Below are 5,425 nucleotides of genomic sequence, written 5' to 3' on the forward strand. Positions count from 1 at the left end.
TACTACCGATTATTTCAAGAAGCTATTATTAGAATAACAATCAAAGCTTATTCTGCATCACATAGATGCATGCACTCAGGTCTTCCACAAGCCAACATTCATAGGTAAATAGGAACTGAACATGAGACGTCACTCTCTGTCTCCCCCCCCCCTTCTCAAAATGAGCGACAGCTTATCAATTCTAAGAGAGAGAGAGAGAGAGAGAGAGAGAGAGAGAGAGAGAGAGATTTGGATTTTAGACGTAGCTTTAACAATTGTTCGGTCATATCGCTACGATGTCTGCAGTGTGGCAGGATATAGTGTTGTCTACCACTGGGGCATCATGCCACAGACATGTAGCATGATGCCCCACCCAGTCTCATTATCCTGACACCAGGCCGCCCAGTCCTAACACTAACCCTTAATGCTGAGCGCCAAGCGAGGCAGCTGTTAGTACTATTTTTGTAAGTCTTTGGTATGGCTCTGCCGGGTACGGGGACCACGACCTCCCGCACAAGAGACGGACGAGAGAGAGAGAGAGGGAGAGAGAGAGAGAGAGGATATTTCAGCCAAATGATTTGCTCTTATGTTTATTTTTTAAATAAAGAATATAACGTTGAAAACTTATTGATTCGAGCGAGTGAGTTAGCTAATGAACACTAACTGCGATAAGTACACAAAATTATGAAAACAAATCAGCGATCTTGCCTTTTTTAATATTGTCGTATACAAAAATTCATAGTGAGTTTTTCGTTCTGACTGAGTTCTAAATTTAATATTTGAACATTTTCTTGTTCTGACAAATCTGTTATTTAGGGTCCCAGGTACCTGACTTCCTGTACATTATGAAATAGCCTTCAATGGGATTCCGGAATGCGTTCATTCTATTCTTGGTAATAATAATTCTATTCATGGTTGTTTCTCGAACTAATCAGATGACATTGCGGCTTTATGTCACAGGATGTCGGGAAGAAAGTGCTAGTTTTAAAGTTAAACAACTTAGCACACAAGCCCAACTTTTAACAGTAATGACACTGATGAATGATACGTCTTCCTCTTGACATGAAGAACTGTAATAAAACCACAAGAATTTCTTAGTTATTTTCACTTGATGGTTGAGGAGATAAAATAAGTAAAGTGAACTCAAAACAATCGAATAATGCTGCGAAGACAGGAAGTCATGCTAAACAAAAAGCGCAGTACAGTTGTCTTTAACGGACGCACTATTTAGACGATCAAATACGCGCCAATAACGAGAGAGCTGTTAGAGTACTTTTTCGATCGTTTAGAATCATATACACCTCGAATTAATGGACATCTGCTTATAAAAGACAGAATTAGTCAGTCATTTCCATGTCTTCTACAATAGCATTGTATTAGATCTTGATTTTTATAAATAGTAACTGTTTAATGATAATAATTTTCTCGTAAACTCTTAGCAATGCTGTTTTCATTGACCAGAAGAAGAAGAAGAAGAGAAGAAGAAGAAGAAGAAGAAGAAGAAGAAGAAGAGAGAGAGAGAGAGAGAGAGAGAGAGAGAGAGAGAGAGAGAATAAGAAGTAGTTCAGACTTTCTAAAAAGAGGTGTCAATCAGGACGGTGTAGATACGGCTACATCTTGGGGAATATATATATATATATATATATATATATATATATATATATATATATATATATATATATATATATATATAATGCTACATTCTAGTGATACATCTATAAAGCCTTTATATTTAAAATACACGAAATACATATAAAATTACACTTCTACTTCGAATTTAACAACTTCATACTTTTGCATAATATCTGCGTTTTAGAATATAATACAGATAGTTAACTCTTGATTAACTTGATGATAACCAAATAGAATAAAATTCAATAGTTGCGATTAATGCAACAATCATTTTGAAGAAATGTATTTTACTAAATTTAAAATAGAATACTAATTTGGAATAGGTTACTAAACATTACTCTTTATTACTATTTATTTCCTCATTAAATCTAAACATGAAGTTGGTAACGAACTCGTTTTTTTCCAATAAGAATTGCCATAAATACAAATGAATAGAAAATTTCTTAAAACAATTAAACATTCCATTACATTATAATATAAAATAAAAGTACTCAGAAAAATCTTGCAAAAATATGAACTTTGCCGTTAAAACTTCAAAGATTAAAAAGAGTCTATTCTTTAACGAAGTTTACTAATACAGACGAGTCTTACCTGTAAGAAAAGACAGACAGAGTCTCCTGATTCCTCGACGAACGATTCTGATTTTCGCAAGCCCGCTCTCTATTTATACGCAGTTTTGAACAAATGCCCGAGGCCAAATATGGACACACGTCTAGTTTTCTTGAGTTCGTTCTTCTCGAATTATAACGAGGCTCCCGTCTCTTCTCACATAAAATGACTGTTGACTACGTCATCAGACAGACAATTCTGCCGCATCAACGTGTGGAGCTTATAGCTTAGTCAGTCAGCTAATTTTAGAAATCAGCTGATTCAGCAAGTTAGACAACTTAGCGAGTGTAGGTTTTGCTGCTTTACGATACAAGAGAAATGCATAATTTAATCTCAGTATATTTTAGTAGAAAATTACTTTCAATATAATTTAATGAAAAGTTACTTTTAAGACAATTTAGAGAAAATTTTAATCGTATTATTTTTACTGAAAAATGCTGTCCTAATAGATGCAAAACTAAAGTGCACGCAAAGAAACATTGTGGAGAAAAAACTCAAACCAGAAGTGGATCCGTAGGACACATAGGCATCCTTTTTCCCGTTTGAATGAACTGTGCAAGTACTAAAATGTAATCTTTCAATATATATATATATATATATATATATATATATATATATATATATATATATATATATATATATATATATATATATATATATATATATATTCATTGCTGTTAATCAATAGTTGTACACTCAAGAGTTATCAATTTCAATTATAGCATATACATTTTGTACAAAATTGTATACAACTTTGAAAAAGAAACGCATTGCAGCATTCAGACAGTGACATGAACATATCTAACTCGTATACAAAATGCAAAGTTTAAGGGAAATTCACCAAAAGGTGCCACAGTAGCTGCTCAACCAAGAGCTTTCGCAAACAAACCATGGGGCTTATAAATATCCGTAAATGGATCGTGTCGCCCACGACGATATCAATGCAAACATAGTAACACCTGACTAAACACTCCCTATGATCTAGATCTCTTACCTTTTACCACAGCGTTTATCGGGGATTCATAAGTAAGAAATCCAATAACAATCTATGTATGGAAACAGAAGGTATAGTCGCATAAAGAGCTCTTCAACAAAACTTCACCTGTTATCTTAATCCTAACCCTTGACACCTGCATCCATCATCATCACCAAGGATATGATGATTAATCTGGCTAGAAGTATATTGTGTCTCATAACCACGTGAAATAAATGTTTAGAAACTGACTATTGTGACCATGACCTTTGATGTTTTGATCGCCGTATCAGTGGCGGCATTTATAGTCAATGGTAAACATCTTATCCCATCTGATGTCAGTTCATCCATGACAATAACTTATATTACTTATAGAACCAAAACCTTAAACATTGATCACTTACCTAGAATTCCAGGATGAAAACATGAAGCAATGTAGCCAAAGGTTGATGCATTGGTTGACGGTCAGAAAGACACTGCGAACCCTATGCGACATACGTCATAGTGAGAAAAAAACCCTCATCGGAATGTAATGACAGAACGAATGATCCTATCTATATCTGCCCTAATTGTATAAATGCAGACGAAGTTATTTAGATGCACACGTTGATTATAAATGCAGACGAAGTTATTTAGATGCACACGTTAATTCAATATCATATGGAATCATATGGTTAGCGTGCATACTGCATAAATGCAAACGATTCATAATTCATAATCTGCGTCCTTGTTTATGGCTCCTTTCGAAGTTTGTTAAATAGAAAAATGTGAGGATTTTCAGCTTCTGTCAACTCTCTGTCGTTGAAGACATCCAAGGTGTCAGGTTTCCATTACACAGAAGCATCCAGTTGTGTTTCTTGGCTTCTTATCCATGCGTAAAGATAAAGATGTTCCAGGTAAATTCGGTGAGTATAAGTATACATGATGCTGCTGACTACTTTGTTATGCATATATAAATCCACTTCCCTGAACAATACATGATGGAAATTGTTGGAGGGAGCTATCCTGACATCTTTCTTTGGATTGGTGTTGTCGACGTTGATAACTTTGACTTTGAGGTACAAGTGACTGCTATTCCGATCGATGAAACTATCGTTTTGTGCTTAGATTCAACTTCATTTGGGGCTGCGGTAGTCATAGACGACACTGGATGAAATACTTCCCATTAGAATTCTTGCACCTATTTTTTCCAACTAAATTGCGTTCTTTCGAGTTGGTGCTGACGTAATAGGGGCAGTTGGGGGTGGGGGTGGTTAGGAGCCCAGCGGGTTCCTTCTATCTTACCTAGGAAAAATAAAGCGCGAAATGAACGGATCGTTTCTACAGCAGGTTTGCTTTACATTTAGATAGTTAAAATTATACATTCAAAACAATTAAAATGTCGAAGTTTTTAAAGACTTCACTCCAAGGGCTTCCATCCTACAGTCCCCTTGCCTACTTGCTCTTGATCCCCACTACACCCCGACCAGATATTCCTTGATCAGCCTCTAACGCGTATAGGCAGGGTGTTATTTATATTTAATTTGCATTGCTTATTATGATTTTATTTTTTTTTTAATTGTTTTTTTTTTCATTATATGCATTTGATATTCTAACGTTGTATGTTGGACCTTGTTCAAATTAAGTTCATTTTTGAACTGACCTGAATCAAAGATTTAGTTTCTTAAAAAATAATATGTTCATCCTACTCGGAGTCTTTAACGTCTCCATGAATTGCCAGTTGTACTAGTTGTTTACTACATTTTAAATTATAATTTTAGAAATAGACTTCTAGTTATAAATACGATTTTATCTTGTAAACATCTGGAACGTTCCAAAATATATATTTCCGTTAGGTAATAGTTTGTTTTAGAAAACGTTATCTGTGACCTGAGGTCAGGTATAGGACTATATACTCTTGTTTTTCAAGAAATTATTTATTCGTGCTTTAGGATCTTAACAGAATCAATTGTACTATTGTTGTGTCCAGAAATTTATTTGGCCTGGAATTTTATTTATTCAAATTGTTTAATTCAAGTGGTTTTTCTCTGGAAATACAAAATGCTCAAAAATAATATTCTTGGAATACAAGAATTTACTTTATAGTGAAATTTCATAAAGGATGTACTCTGAATCGTATTATTGTGATCAAACAAAAGATTGCTAGCATATCACCCCTACACGGGCCACCACAGGCCTACCAATACTTCCAGAATCGGATTTCATTTGGATTTCCACTAAAGTTTATTCAAA

The 5,425-nt window shown here is 34.6% G+C and overlaps 1 long non-coding RNA gene across 2 annotated transcripts; it reads right to left on the bottom strand.

The window, feature by feature from the left end:
* Positions 1 to 676: 676 nt before the first annotated feature.
* Positions 677 to 4,123, bottom strand: LOC149787809 (uncharacterized). 2 transcript variants are annotated; one of them, XR_016424388.1, is made up of 3 exons: positions 3,598 to 4,123; positions 2,203 to 2,517; positions 677 to 1,049 (listed from the first exon to the last, which is right to left on the bottom strand). It is a non-coding gene; the product is annotated as an uncharacterized LOC149787809 (long non-coding RNA). The 2 variants fall into 2 exon arrangements; XR_016424387.1 differs by having other exon boundaries at positions 2,203 to 2,520.
* Between the last annotated feature and the right edge of the window lie 1,302 nt (positions 4,124 to 5,425).

The sequence above is a fragment of the Sinohyriopsis cumingii genome, chromosome 11 (assembly GCF_028554795.1).
Source record: "Sinohyriopsis cumingii isolate HCF-2022 chromosome 11, ASM2855479v2, whole genome shotgun sequence".
Lineage (NCBI taxonomy): Eukaryota > Metazoa > Mollusca > Bivalvia > Unionida > Unionidae > Sinohyriopsis > Sinohyriopsis cumingii.